Here is a 16,234-nt window from a genome sequence, read left to right on the forward strand (position 1 = left end):
CGAGGACGACGCTGGAGCTTCCTCATGACGTCAAGGTCTCACAATTACTGAAACATAAAAGCATGATGGGCAGGGAACTGTCCTTTCACACAAGAGCAAGACAGTATGACTTTAATAAAAAATCTGACGATTTACACGTGTCGATTTACACATACAAACCCTAACCCTAACCCTAACCCTTTTTTTATTTCGTTATATTATAAAGTAAAGTTGTGTGTGTGTAATTGTGTGTTCTCCCTGTTTGTGAGTCGTTCTCAAACTCTTCTAAAATATTCTGTCACTTGTGTGCAGAATTCTATAAACAGTCTGTGGTGCAGAGAGAAGTTAGACAACTGACGTCTACTTTGATATTCATATTCATGTCCCATCTGCAGCCAGCCACCAGGGGGTGATCAGGAGGATTGGCCTAACCTTTGGGAGCCGTCATGTCGTCCATTTTTATTTTCAGGTCTAAAATCCTTCATCTTAGTTTCCACTAAACTGCCTCTGGTGAGTTTTAAGTTTTACCTTTGTTTTTATTTAATTATGTATTTGTGTATTTTTCTGTTATTCTCCATCTTCTTGTTCTTTTGTTTTTACAAACTTTGGTTGAAATGCTAACGTCAACACTTTTCTGAAAACACCATAAAACCCAAACAGCTTTAATTTCACTGAGATCACAGCAGGTGTGTTGTTGTTGTGCGTCTGGTGGCATCGTTAGTGTGTCTGTCAGTCGGCCAATCAGGTGAGCCGGACGCTGTAAACATGGAGGGGTGTGTCTGTCCGGATCAGTGAAGGCTCAGCTGAATCCTCGATTAACATCAAAGGACAAAGTGATCAAAGCGAAGTCGAACACAGTTTGACTCAGTTCTGGGAATTCAGTCGATTAAAGACAGAAATGTTTGCTGTTATAAAAACGAACATTTAATAAGTGAAGTTAAGATTCTTACTCCAGTTTGTCTCCTGGTCTGGTTTCCATGATCCTTCATTGATTTGTACTGGTTCTCTCAGATCTCTGGGTTTTAAATACAGAATTCAAACCACTGCTGCTTCTCTTTACAGCTGAATGAGCCGAGTTTGTCTGAGCGAAGACCAGTTTGACCATTGGACTTAAAGAGCAAGGACATTTTAAAATATTTGATCCTTCATTAGGGTTCAGACGTAGTTGAAGGATTCAGAGAATTAAGGTTGTTTTTAAAGATCAGCAAATACAAAAGAAAGTTTAGTGTCAAACTTTCTTTCTCAAACAAAAACTCTCACGATCTGTGAATAAAGGAACCGAGCTCTTCTCTGACTCGTCCCTCGTGTTTCCAACTTTGTGTGTTTCTGTGTGAACTTGTTCAGAAACACACAAACACACAGAGGTGAAAACACAACCTCCTGGTTCAGTCTGATCAGAGCAGAAAGGGTTTTACATGTGTAGTTGTGATGGATAAGAGGTTAGGAAATGCATTATGTCAGTGTGTGTCAACGTGTGTCAATGTGGGTCAACGTGTGTCAATGTGTGTCAGTGTGTGTCAGTATCTGTGTGAGTTAGAGAGAGAGAGAGAGAGAGAGAGAGAGAGAGAGAGAGAGAGAGAGAGAGAGAGAGAGAGAGAGAGTTAAAATTATCCACCCAAAGCCAATCCTCCTCAAGCTGATCAGCAGCTGAATGGACTAAACAGCTCGGAGCTCAAACTTCTCAGCAGGTAAGAAAACTTTTCACTAAATAAATTCCAGTAATGTGTTTTCTTTGGGTCGAACCAGTGGGACAGAGACCAGTAAGGTGAATGGTTTAAAGTGGGAATGTGCTGGCAGCTCCGGGTCGATGTGTCCGAGTCGCTGCTGCAGACGGAACCAGGAGATTCTGCTGGTTTCATTATTACTTCTCACATTCAAATTAAAAAATATGTTTTTACTGGTGTGCATATGAGGTGAGATTTATTTCCTTATGTAATGCACTGACGGATTGAACTGACCAGCTATCATGTGCTTATGCAGCTTATGGGATGTACTGTGTGTACATATACAGTTGTGTGTGTATACACAGCAACACAACCACTTCACTTCGCTCTGTGGTTCTGGTTCCAAAAGTCTTATGCTTAAAGTTATTTGAATTCTGTGTTGGTCAATAATAAGGAGCCGGTTCAGACGTGGTAGTTTTTGTGGGTCTGTAGTTTGAGGGAGTTAGTTTGTGTTGATACCAGGGAACTGACGTATGTTTTTAATTTGATTTAAATTGGCAGCAGATGTAAAGTTAGAGAATGAAATATGATTTATTGAAGCCTGAGATTCTCCAGCAGGAAGAACTGAATGTTCCTGATCATAACTGAGGAAAAACTGTAATTTTTCACATGATAACCGACCAATCAGAGGCTCTGTAGAGCTGGTCCCACGTTGGCCCCTCCCTGCCTCCATGTTGGCGTGTCTCAGCTCGGTGCAGGTTTGATGAGCTTCACATCACGTGTGACACCTTCAGCCCCTGAGTCTGGATTTCACTTGAATAACTTCACTTGATCCACCGTCAGAACTTATGTAATATGTAAAGAATATAACATTTAAGGATCTGTGATGATACACGTTGATAAACTGTTGTGTCAGTTAACAATTCTCATCACGGCTTCACACGGATCCCAGCTGACCTGGAGAGGGCGCCCCCGGGCAGAGAGGTCACTGGAGCTGACCCTGAAGAAAGGTCACTGACCTCTGACCCACCCAAACCAGCAGCGGGAGGTCGTCCAGTTCGTTCAGGGGCAAACTTCACTTCATGGGTGAATCCGTCTTTGGAGTTGAACAACAAAAAAAAAATTCAATTCTCCAACATCTGAAATCTGAAAGTTTAACATTTCCACGGTTTTAAATCTCCCCCTTGTGAAAAGCAACTTTTTTGTTGTGCATCAGGTGACCTTTGACCTTTTCTTTATGAAAACAAATAGAAACAGTAGACGGACATATGTAAGCAAATTCAAAAATTTCGTTTGAATCGAGTTTTAGCTGTCACATTAGTAAATTATGATTTAATTACAGACGTCCATGTAAAACTAGCACGTTGACATAAATCGGTTCATATTTGACATGAGGCCATATTTCATCTGCCTCTTGTTGCCTGGGAATCTGAGTTTCCAGCTCTGTGATTGGACAGTTGTGTGTTGGATGGTTCCCACTGCCCACGATAAGAAATATGAGTTTTTCATCTCAGAATCGAATCTCAAAACTGGACGATAATTATTCTAAAGAAGAATTTGAACCTGAACTTTATGTTTAAATATGAGACGTTTGTTCGTCTTCAGAACCATCATCACACGTTCTTCTTCTGTGGTGACGTGTGTTACAACAAACTCTGAACTCTGGAGCGGGGGTCAAGTTTCTCAGGCGGAACCAGGACCCGGACCCTTCAGTCAAGCCTTCGTTAAATAGCATTAAAGCCGACCAATCCCATTAGTCGTGTGCTCTTAAGAGGAGGAGGAGGAGGAGGAGGAGGAGCCTTCATCACCCGAGGCTTTGCTGATGTAAACCTCAAACACTTAACCAAAAAGAGAAAACCTCCAACTTATAGTTATTTTCATCCAAAAAGATAAAATGATAACATCTTAGACATATAAACACTTTTAATTTATGAAAAACATTTAAAAACCACTGTTTGTAATAGAGAGTAAGATATTGTAGAATATTTAATAAGCAGAGTAAAGTGTAGTTTCTACATTATATCAGATTCAGTTCCCTGAATGAATCAACACTTGAGGTGAAGAAGTTTCAGAATCTCTATCGGTCACGTCTCTGAGGAGCTTCTGGTTGAATCAGGAGCCGAGTGTCACAGGAAGTGCAGATCTCAGGTCTGTGCTGGACGTGTCGTGGAGTTTGGGGATCGGCCACCGAGCTAAGACGCTTACAGGGAAGCAGTCGCTCTCAGGCCGACCCATTAATCACGAGGATCACTCGCCTCATGGGAGATTTGTGGACTTTTTAAAATATTCAAATAGATCAATGAGCTGCATATATACATAACCAGTATATATTTTCATATTTTGTGAGGTTGCAGTATTTCTCCATCGATCTAAAAAATAAAATAACTAAACAGAAACAGACTTTTTATAGAAAAGGAAAAACTTCACATAAACAGAGGTTTTGACTCTTCTTGATACTTGATTGTCTTTCTACACAGAATCCATGATCCACGATTCTCTTGTGAAAATCTCCAGTTGCTAATTTGCTTCAACATCAGAAACACAAACATAATTTCAGAGCCGGAAACATTGAGTCGTTATAAACTTACACATATTAAATACATCCAGCCGGGGAACCACCCCCGCAGTTCTTCCTATAATGAAACAACACGTTGTTTGTGCTGTGGGACATTTAATCTGGGTTCACGGTTCTTTATCACTTCTCCACGTCAGGCGGTTCATCCGGATCCCCCCCCCCCCCCCCCCCCGCAGGCCGGGGGGGGGAGGAGGCCGAGCTGTGAGAGCTGAGCTCCACATGTCCGCCCACGCCTCGAACCAGCAGCTCCCATCATGTGAAGTGCAGGGCTGGGGTTCTGGGACCAGATTAATTGGCTGTTATCTGATTACACTGACTACCCCCCCCCCCCCCCCCCCCGGTCGTCTGCTGGCTCAGGACGGACAGGAAGTGCTGACAGACTGAACGGCTGATTTGATAATTGGAGATGAATGTTTGCGATGCAGATCACGTCTGACTCACCTGTTATATTTAAATATACAATATATACATGATACAACAGCTGTGTGTAAACGTCTGTTTGGACAGATTGTGTCCTGACATCATTTAAATGTGTTTGTTTGTGTTTTAATCTGATATTTCTGTCCATTGAACGTGTCTTCTCGTGTGGTATCTTCTCACATCTCCCAGGTCGGAGCGCTCGGGGACCTGATGGGTGGTTAGAGGCCCGAGTCAAAGGGATTATTCTTGGCTGCTGACCTCAGGAGGTCCTCGGCGCTGGCTGAGATCCCCTGGCTGGCAGGAGCCCAGAACCATCTCCTGGACTCCACCAGGATCCATCAGCTCACCGTGCAGCCAGGGAAGCTGCTGTGATCCTCTCCCCGGGAGGCAGATCACGTATCTTCTGGAATCTGGCCTCAGAGTCTGTGAGTCTGTCTGAGGAGCTGTGACCTGTGATTGTTGACATGCTCTTCCCCGACACCTTCCACTCCGATGAGCTCCTCACATGGTGTTGGTCTCAGCGGCTGTAAGGACTCTCGTTTGTCAGGGAACCGCTCAGACCCAACATGGCCAGAGACGTCAGTCCTCTGAGGCTCATGTCCACCAGGCACCGATGGGTCGGAGCCTCTCTGGACCTTGTCCTCCCGCTCGTCCCCCTGCGTCCTCTCGTCTTCTACTACTTCCTGTCCTGCGCGGCAGCGACGGCCAGTTTGCCTGGGATAGAATACAGCTACGGCATGAGCCCCAAGTTTGTTTGCACCCCGATTCCACCAGAAGCCGACCCCAGCTGCTACTCGCCGCCCGCCGTGCCCCACGGACCGAGCACCAACGGCCACACCACCGGGCACAGCGGCGGCCCCTGGCGAGGGATGATGTCAGACGAGGCCAAAGCCACCATCTTACATCTGCGAGAAAGCCTGGTGAGGCAGAAGGAGACGATCCTGGACCAGCGGGAGACCATCAGGGAGCTGACCGCCAAGCTCACCTTGTGCGAGGGCTTCGGGGGGGGTCACCACAGCGGGGGGCACCATGACACCCGCCACCACAATAACCACGACACCCACCACGACATCAATCACGACAATCACCACGACACCAATCACGACACACACCACGACACAAATCACGACAACCACCGCGACAACCACCACGAAGGCGACCACGATGACCACCGGGGGACTCACGGCAGCCACCACCCGTCCACGTCGCACCACGGCCCGTCCTCCTACCACGGCAGCGACCACCACTACTCCCACGGCAGCCACCGGCCGGACCCCCACCACCGGAAGGGCCCACCCAGCTCCTTCTCCCCCGAGCAGACGGGCAAGACGCTGCAGACGCTGAAGGAGCGACTGGAGAACCTGCAGGTGAGTGGGAGGAGTCATATCATATAACAAATATCACTTTAATGTTTCCAATGGGAAAACACAGATTCTTGCTGTGAACTCCGTCTCCACCACACAAACATGTTAAGAAGCTTGTGTCTGCAAACACAGATCTGAACAAGCTGCCGGGCGGCGGCGGCGGAAGCCAATCAAAGGTTTGACTTAATTGAGGTCAGATCCTGCGTCACTGAAGGTCGTGAGCTCCGCCGCCGACTCAGCTGCCACGAGGTGTTCTGCCAAAACGCTGTAAGACGGACGTGATTCATTAAGACGCTGGACTCGGGTTCGAGTTCAACTTCAAAATAAAAGCCTGTTTTTACGTATAGTTTAACATTAAATACATTTTGATTGCTTTTATTTTGACGGTTTTGTTTCTCACGCGCTCGTGACGTCCAGGAAACGCTCTCGTTCTCTCCCCTGAGTGTCACTGGCCAAAGCTCAAACAGGAAGCTGCTGTAAGTTGATTAGGCCTCGTTCCCCCCCGACCTCAAACAACTCCCGTCCCCAGAGTGAGACCAGCTCAGAGGACGAGGACCGGCCGGTGACATCATCAGAACGAATCCCAAAGTCAAGATCTTCATCGTCATTAATATTAAAAAGAGAAATAGAAGAAATATAAACAACAATAACAGCAGCTCATCTTTATACAGAAGGAAATCCAAGGCACTCAGGTCCTAGTCGTGACCAGCTGCTGTTACTACACTAACATATTCACTATCTCAATCTAAACCAGTGGTTCCACAGGACAAACCACTGGTTTTAGTTTGAACCTGCAGACCTGGAAGCTGCTTCCTGGAAACTTCTGCCTGTGAAGTTGTTTGTTCACTTGTGTCGTTGTGTTGACGCCTCAAACAGCCGGTGACATCGTGTGCGACACTTTCTAAACTGTGTTCCAGCAGCTGAGTAAAAACCCATTCTGCTGTTCCAACATAGTGTGACTAACCCCCCCCACACACACACCCCCGCTGCCCGCCGGCCTGTGAACGGCTCATTATGGGCGCAGGTGGACTCAGGCGACACTCGGGGGGAAAGTGTTGCCAAAAATCCCCTCGGATTTGTTCACCTCCACCGCCCCCCCCCACACACAGGACGTCTCTGCCGCCGGCCTCTGGCCACGCGCTGCAGGCCGCTAGCCAGCTTCACCTTCAATTAGCTTCATCCTGCCTGACGCGGTTATTAATCGTGGCGTGTGCTGGCATGGAACAAAGCCGGATTTGCCGGTGAGGAAGAGGAGGGTGAGCAGGGGAGCGGATGGAGGAGGAGGGATGGAAGGGATGGGCTGAGGCTGTTCCCCTGCCAATTTAAAATCAGACGAGTTCTTCTTCGTTTCTCTGTAAATCATCTCGTTCAGTCTGGTTCTTGATCACCAGCTCAAGCTCCGCCCTCTTCCCTGAGCTCTCAGCACTGTCACATGGTCTTCATCGTCTTTCCAGTTACCTACTTCATCAAGACCAGTTTGATATAAAGTTCAGCTTTTATGTTTCCTGATGATTTAATCAACTCTGATGAAAACTGTTTGTTGAAAGTTCAAGATAAAAAGTGTCCATCATCTTTTCTATGATCCTCGAACGTCACAGGGAGATTCTGTACTTTAGCATTAAATAGGATTCTTCATCAGTGTGAGAGAAAGTAATCCTTTAAATGATTTTTGCACCTTTTCTTTAAAATATTATTTTTGTTATTGTTTTTTATTTCTCACCTGTAAATATCAAGTTCTGCCATAAAACTTTAAGAAATTCGTTGTAAAAAAAAAACGAGTTGAACGAGTTTAAGTTTCAGGATTTGTTGGCGAAGAAGAGAAACGTGTAAATTATTGTATTAACATGATGATGAAGATGATGATGATGCTGAAACCTTCTTTGTTATTATCGTGTATTCTGAGCAGCCGAGAGGTCGATGAAGGTGAAGTTGATGCTGAAGGAAGAATTCTCCGCGGACCCAAAACTAGCTTGTTTAGTTAAAGTTTTTTACACAAAAGTCTTACAGGTCAGGACGGACTCTAGAAATCCAGAGACATTCACACGCCAATAATGAAGCCTGGCGTCAAACGCACAATATATATAGAGGTTGCCTTCGCCCAGGGCAGCGTCCATGGGCGTTTTCAGACAAAGAGATTCTTGTCTCGTGGTTTTGGCGTCGAGGTGCGTTCAGGCTCTCTTAGTCTAGATTTTACTATGTAATGTGAAATGTGTGACTGCAGGTAGGGAGAGAGAGAGAGAGAGAGAGAGAGAGAGAGAGAGAGAGAGAGAGAGAGAGAGAGAGAGAGAGAGAGAGAGAGAGAGAGAGAGAGAAAGGTAAGCATGCCAGGAGTGATCAGAAAAGCTCAAAACGAGCCAGAAACGGAAAATGGGACGATAACGGTGCACTTTAAATACAGTCTACACGGTAAACAAAGGAACTGGAAGTGGTGGCTCGTTTCACCGCGTTTTTCACGGGCAGAAAATAGACACGGAGGTCTTTAAACAAACATACCCTCAAATAAATGACACACTAAGTATTAAAACTAGTCTCTGCCCAGACAATAAACCCTCCTACTCGTTTGTTGAGCCTCAGGATACCTGCACGATCGGCGTATTCCGGGAAACAAGTGAAGTATGTCGTGGCCGCTCAAGCTGTGCTCCACACTAAGTCGTTGGTTGCAACGGGAGTCGCGCCGGCCGGAAAAGAGCGAATTCTTCTTGTGCTCTTTGACGGAATAAAGCTTCGTCCTTCTGCAGGAATGAACTGGTGTTTTGAGCCGTTTGGGGATCGTGGAAAGGAAAGTCTGTGGTCTCTGCCCGCGAGTGACTTCCTGTTGCCGATCTTTTCAGGTTAAAGTAACAAGAATTGTCTTTCAAAATAAAAGATAAAGCTTCTTTTATCTACCTTCTAGGTGCTGCCCACTTGAGGTGTGGCCCCTGGGCTAGATTTGGCTATCAGCCAATGGAATGTCAGGGTTTTGACCTCAGTGGGCGGGCCTGGACATCAGTGGGCATCTCAAGTTTCAGTGGGGTCCCTAACCCAAACGCTGAGGGGAGAGGCTGCTCTTAGTCTGGCTTAGGAATGTCCTGAAGGCCCCGTTTTATTAGTCTTTGTTCTAAGAACTTCGGCCCCAACACTACGACATTATGAAGATGAAATTAACGCCACAATCAGGATGTGGTTATGATCTCTATACTCTGGTGCCTCCTGGTTAGACATGTGTCTTGTCTGTTGTCCGCAGGCGAGGAACTCGTCCAGCTCGTACTCCAGCTCCCTGAGGGAACTGCTGCAGAGGAAGATCACCGCCCTGGAGGAGCAGCTGCACGGCTACCACCGGGACCACCACGACTACGATGGGCCACGACGACCACCACGACGACCACGCCGGCACCCCCCACCCTGACGACCACCACGACGACCATCACGACGACCACCGTGGCAGCAGCCGCCCTGACGACCACCACGATGACCACCATCGGGGTGGTTACCACAACAGCCGCCACGACAGCCATCACAGCAGCCACCACGGCAGCAGCCGGTACACCCCCCACAGCGGTCACCACAGCCGCCATCGTGACCACAGCTACGATCACCACTACGACTCGCACCGCGGCCGCCATCACGGGCGCTATGACAGCCGTCGCGGTGACCACCATGATGACCGCCACAACGATCACCATGACGACCATCACGACGACCATCACGATGACCACCATGGCGACCACCACAACGACCATCATGGCGACCACTACGACGACCACCATGACGACCACGATGACCACCACGACTACCACCATGAGCCCGGTCACCCCGACGACCACCACGACGACCATCACGACAAGCACCGCGGCCCCCCCCACCACGACACCCGCCACGACAGCGACCATCACCCCCGCCGCCTGCCGTCCAGCATCAAGGAGACGGGTCTGCGCGGCGCCGGCCACAGCAAGCTGGAGGCGGTGCTCGGCCAGATCCACCAGAGCGACCACAAGAAGCTGAAGAGCCCCAGCGCCTTCCGGCTGGAGTTCCCCATGAGGACCAACTACATGTACGGCCGGATGAAGCGCGCCGTGGTCAACGAGGTCTTCGCGCTGACCGTCTGCCTGTGGCTGAAGGCGGGGGCGGGGCCGGGCCTCGGCACGCCGTTCTCCTACGCCGTGCCGGGACAGGCCAACGAGCTGGTGCTGATCGAGTGGGGCAGCAACCCGATGGAGCTGCTCGTCAACGACAAGGTAAACGCCGGGGGTTCGATTTCCAGGTTTTAACTTGTGAACACGATATCTGAGGAACGGCTTCAGGAAATCCACCAAATGTTTCAACCAACATCCACTTGGACCCACAGGGGACATGAGTAGGGTCTAAAGGTCAGAGGTCAAAGGTCACGGTGAGCTCTTCAGACTGAAACAAACTTCTTACGTTAACTGTGAACCGTGTTTTGCTCTCGGAGGAACCAGACTGACACTTGATTTATTTATATTTGATCCACTTTTCACTGAGATGTAATAAAACCCAACTTGACCTTCGACCTCTGAGAGAAACCCGTTTCACATTGTACTGGATTCATCTGTGCTCCTGATATTTAATCACACTTTAACCTGAACACAGATTGACACACAAATTATTTAATTATTCTATTGAGCTGTTAATCTGAGGTTCTCTGAAAGGCTGATACCTTCTTCCTCCCGAGCGTCAGACTGATACTTGTCTTCCTCCTGAGCTCTGAGCACGGAGCTCAACAAACAAACCAATTAATCTGATGACGTAATGAACCGGTCCTAAACGGTCACAGACCTGGAGTCAGCCGACTGATCGGTGACACAGTTAAATGATCCTCAGATTCAGTCTGTTCCGTTTCTGTACTGGAGGTGACGAGGATCAAACACAAGTGTGTGTGGATGTTTATCTCTGATTAAATGTCTGAGATCTGACATCACCAGTTCTCCCCCCCCCCCCCCCCCCCCCCCCCCCCCGTGTGCAGGCGGTGACGCTGCCCGTGACCATGACGGACGGGAAGTGGCAATCACGTGTGCGTGACGTGGTCGACCCGTGAAGGAGCCTGGGAGGCGTACCAGGACGGGGTGAAGAAGGGCTCGGGTCAGAACCTGTCGGCCTGGCACTCCATCAAACCAGGAGGCGTCTTCATCGTGGGGCAGGAGCAGGTAGGAGACGAGAGACAGGAAGTGGATCCAGGTCAAACCAGATCTGTTGAGATGAGCCTCAGTGATAAGTAGACATGTTTGTTTCCTCTTCCTCTCGTCCCGTCTGTAATCTAACAAGCTGTCTGTCCTCAGGACACGGTGGGAGGACGCTTCGACGTCACCCAGTCCTTCATGGGCGAAGTGTCCGATCTGCAGTTCTGGTCCCGAGTCCTGACGTCCGGAGAGATCCACAGCCAGGCGACCTGCGGGGGACACCTGGTCGGGGACGTCATGTCCTGGTCAGAGGAGTCCGTGGAGCTCCACGGGGGACTCACCGAGCTCCCGTTCGAGCCCTGCCACTAGGGGCCGCCACTGGACCCCCGCGCGCAGATCACGATCACACGCCCGAGTCGGGAAACGGCTGAAAGTGGGAACGAATACGATTTTGTCTCGGATCAAAGATGGTGGGATTGTTCACCGCTCATAGACACGAGGTCGGGCCGAGCGAGGAGCCGTTTTCTACACGTTTTCTTTTTGCCATTCCTGTTCCGATCTTCCTGCCTTCGCCCCCCCTCCCCCCCTCGCTCTCCCTCCCCCCTCAGCAGGCTTCACCAGAGCGCCTGCTCTGAGGGATCTCAAACACATACCAGGATCTCCCTCCTCCATCCGTCCAAAGGTTGCTCACTGGCGCCACCTTGTTTCCTCTGGTGAGGGAACAATCCGAACATCACGGACCTGAAGAGGATTCAAGCTCTGAAGTCTCTCGTCTGCTCGATGTCGGGGAGACGCAGGAATCGAGCTGACGCAGAACCTTACCATGGGGATTTTTGCATATTGATATTTTCTATTAGTATTTCATATTGAAAAAACTCTTTTTGTAGGAATGAAATTTGTATTTACAGGGAAAAAAAAGATCTCTATATATAAAAATCAACATATTCTTCATAACTGTAAACTGCATTTTAAGTTTGTGTGTGTTCCCTGAGGAACGAGTCAGACGGCTTTTACACAAGAGCAGCGCAGGTCAATGTCACATGACGCTGGGACGCAGCTCCACCGTCCCTCAACGTGTCCCTCAACATGTCCCTCAACGTGTCCCTCAACCTGTCCCTCAACGTGTCCCTCAACCTGTCCCTCAACCTGTCCCTCAACGCGTCCCTCAACGTGTCCCTCAACGTGTCCCTCAACCTGTCCCTCAACGTGTCCCTCAACATGTCCCTCAACATGTCCCTCAACATGTCCCTCAACGTGTCCCTCAACCTGTCCCTCAACATGTCCCTCAACGTGTCCCTCAACCTGTCCCTCAACGTGTCCCTCAACGTGTCCCTCAACCTGTCCCTCAACGTGTCCCTCAACATGTCCCTCAACGTGTCCCTCTACGTGTCCTTCAACCTGTCCCTCAACGTGTCCCCTCAACCTGTCCCTCAACGTGTCCCTCTACGTGTCCCTCAACCTGTCCCTCAACGTGTCCCTCAACATGTCCCTCAACGTGTCCCTCAACGTGTCCCCGCGGTCACGTCTCCTCTGCAGCCGGTGGCTTACAGCAGGATTTACCTGTGAACAGCCGATCTGATCCTGCCTATTTCCAACCAGCTCAGAGCACACACCCACACACTGACACACACACCCACACACACACACACACTGACACACACACACACTGACACCCACACACTGACACCCACACACACACACACCCACACACTGACACACACACACACTGACACCCACACACTGACACCCACACACTGACACACACACACTGACACCCACACACTGACACACACACACACACTGACACACACCCACACACTGACACCCACACACTGACACACAGACACACACTGACACACACCCACACACTGACACACACACCCACACACTGACACACACACACTGACACACACACACACACTGACACACACACCCACACTGACACACACACCCACACACTGACACACACACACTGACACACACACACACACACACACACACTCTGTTGATCTCCGGCTCAGCTGCACTTTCACACTTTTATAACCAGAGGTTTTTCTACATGTGAATTTAACCAGATTGACAGGAAAGGATTTTATTATCATATTTCTCAAACTGTAAATAATCAGATTTAACCCTGCGCTCCCCCCCCCCCCCCCCCCCCCCCCCCGAGTTAAACTCATCCTGCACGTCTGTCAGCAAACAGAGGACTCTGCTGTTTCCATGGTGACAGGAGATATCTCCCAGCATCAGGACCACGGCGCCCCCCCCCCCCCCCCGATCCCCCCCCGATCCCTCCACAGCTGTAAATATCCACAGAATGTTCCTTCGACTGTAAACTGCCAAGACGAGCGGCACCTTGAAACCGTGCTCCTGTTCCCCCCCCCCCCTCCATCGCGACAGTGGGCCAAACGCATGTGACGTTCGATTCCCGTGTGCACACGCCCGCTCCCTGTAGAGCGTGTACGCTGACTCTCGCTTATTGTCGCCTTCGCTGTTCGTTGTGTGTAGATTTCTCTGTAACGTTTTATTCTGGTGTCTTTTTGGCTGTAAATATACAAAGTATTATTACAGTGTGTCCGGTCAACAGTCTCCCTCGTGTGTAAGCCAAAACTATAAACTTAAATATGAAACTTGAAAGAGGAGAAATATGCACTATAAACGCTGTCAAATATTTGTAAATAGGCCTGTGTCGGGATTTTGAATAAAACTATTTGAAATATTTTGTGAATTCAAACCAGACTTCAAACTCATTTCTTTTAATGATTCTTTTGTGATTTATGATGAATTTGAAATAGCAGTGATATTAGTTCAATTTGAAAAAATGATGTGTGTGAGTCACTGATGAAGCTCGAGATACTTTGGCTTTGTTTTCCGTAGAGTGGAGCCATGTCGGCCATCTTTGTTCACAGTCACTGGGTCACACTAAATTATGGGAAATGCAGTCATCAGGTGTCAAACATCAGAATCCAGCTGCACTCGTACGTTCCTGGATTGAGTGTTTTTGTGTTAATATAAAATACACTTAAAGTGAAAATGTTCCATTTCAGGACACAACATGTTGGATTGTTGATTCTCCATCAACGCATTGATAAAATAACAATAATGACGGTTTCTTTCTGGAAATAGCATTAACATGTTTGACTTTAATTGACACAATATGTTAATGTTAATTCAAACTATGCATAATCCATGATAATTAGCAGCTTAATTCAATCACACCCAGTTTAATTAACCTTTATGGATAAAACTTATCAACATTTAAATATAGTTTCAGTTTTGTTTTGAAGTATGATGACATTTTTAACCTTTAACATTTAAAAACCTACTTCATGATGAGAAACGGTCGTTTTCACAGCTGGAATATTTCAAATCGCTGGTTCTGGATTTCTGAGAAGGTCACGAGGAGCCTGAAGCAGATTAGAAGTTCCACTGCAGGACACCGGGGGGCGCTGTGGCCACAGTCAGGACCGAGGACGATTAGGTAAACATATACATATACACACACACACACACTCAAACACACACACACTCACACACACAAACACTGGACTCTCCTTCTCTAATTTAATTTATTCCCTAAACTCATTGTAATTACTTTTATTTCATATTTGTCATTCATTATTCAGTAATCAAAACACATACCATCTGTCTTTTACGTATGAATCCATCTGAGCTACGTGTGTTTATCTCCCTCGAGTCTCGTCTGTGCAGCTGTAAACATTTGAGATGCTCCTGAAATATCAGACACATTTCAACACAGCGGCTGAAGTTAAGAATAGATCTGAGACCTGAATGAAACGCTCGGGTCGAGTGAGGTTCGTCTCTCTCACGGCTCTGAACTGCATCAGGATCAGTTTGTTCACGACTCTGAACTGCATCAGGATCAGTTTGTTCACGACTCTGAACTGCATCAGGATCAGTTTGTTCACGACTCTGAACTGCATCAGGATCAGTTTGTTCACGACTCTGAACTGCATCAGGATCAGTTTGTTCACGACTCTGAACTGCATCAGGATCAGTTTGTTCACGACTCTGAACTGCATCAGGATCAGTTTGTTCACGACTCTGAACTGCATCAGGATCAGTTTGTTCACGACTCTCAGATTCAGGAGGAGAAGGAGAAAAACTCAAGAGACAGAGAAACAACATTCTGTGACAGTTAGTGTTGGAACAGGACCAGGGCCGGAGGTGGTTTGACCTGAGGAGGAGGGAGGGGGGGAGGGAGGGGGGGGGGGGAGGGCTCTCTAGTGGAGGGGGGACCACAGTGAAGAAGAGGAGGAGGGGGGGGGTGGGGGGGGGGGGGGGGGGCAGAGACAAACAAGGCTCATGAGGAGGAGGGGGGTGGGGGGGGTCAGAGACAAACAAGGCTCATGAGATGACCTGTGAATCATGATGCTGGTGAAAATATGATGAAAATATTACATTTCTCTACTTTTGAGAAGTTAAGTTTAATAAAGAGTCTGTTTCTGATGATATTTATATTAAAATAATGATATTAATTATCACTGTAGTTCAGTTTATGTCTCTTAACATCTTGTTTCTTTGATGAACTGATTTTAGTTTCTTGAACATTATGTGTCAGATATTAAAACAGAGTCACAAGAAGTTATAAAGAGATGAAAATAGAAAGAAACAAGAGAAGCAGCGTCAATAACAAATCCATATTATTATTATCATTATCATTATTATTATTATTAATAATATACTATTTCACACCGGGTCCCTACACTGCACCTGCTCCATGTGTCCAGCAGGTGTCCGTGTTGCCTCGTCTAGGGCGTCAAATCTGTTTCCCAACATGCATTGCGTGCTAGCCAGCAGTTTAAATCCATGGACCATGTTCCTGTCACAGACTGAAGGTTCTGAAGGTTCTAACAGGGTTCTAAAGGTTCTTAAGGTTCTGAAGGTTCCTCTTAAGGTTCCTGTGTGAAACTTGTTCCATAATAACTCGATGGTTTAATGTCACTGAATAACTCTTAGATCAGGAAACGGGCCACATGAGGAAAACCGCTGATTCTGAACGTTTCCTGTGTTTTTGATTAAACTCTTGACTCTGAGGAAATTAAGGAAGTGATGTCACTGGTCAGTGACGTCATAAGGTCAATTCGGCTGTTTTAA

At 47.8% G+C, this 16,234-nt stretch overlaps 1 pseudogene; it reads left to right on the top strand.

Moving 5' to 3' along the window:
• Nucleotides 1–5,204: 5,204 nt before the first annotated feature.
• On the top strand, nt 5,205–11,485 carry LOC128461456 (neuronal pentraxin-2-like; annotated as a pseudogene).
• Nucleotides 11,486–16,234: the final 4,749 nt, after the last annotated feature.

Source organism: Pleuronectes platessa, chromosome 18 (genome assembly GCF_947347685.1).
Source record: "Pleuronectes platessa chromosome 18, fPlePla1.1, whole genome shotgun sequence".
Lineage (NCBI taxonomy): Eukaryota > Metazoa > Chordata > Actinopteri > Pleuronectiformes > Pleuronectidae > Pleuronectes > Pleuronectes platessa.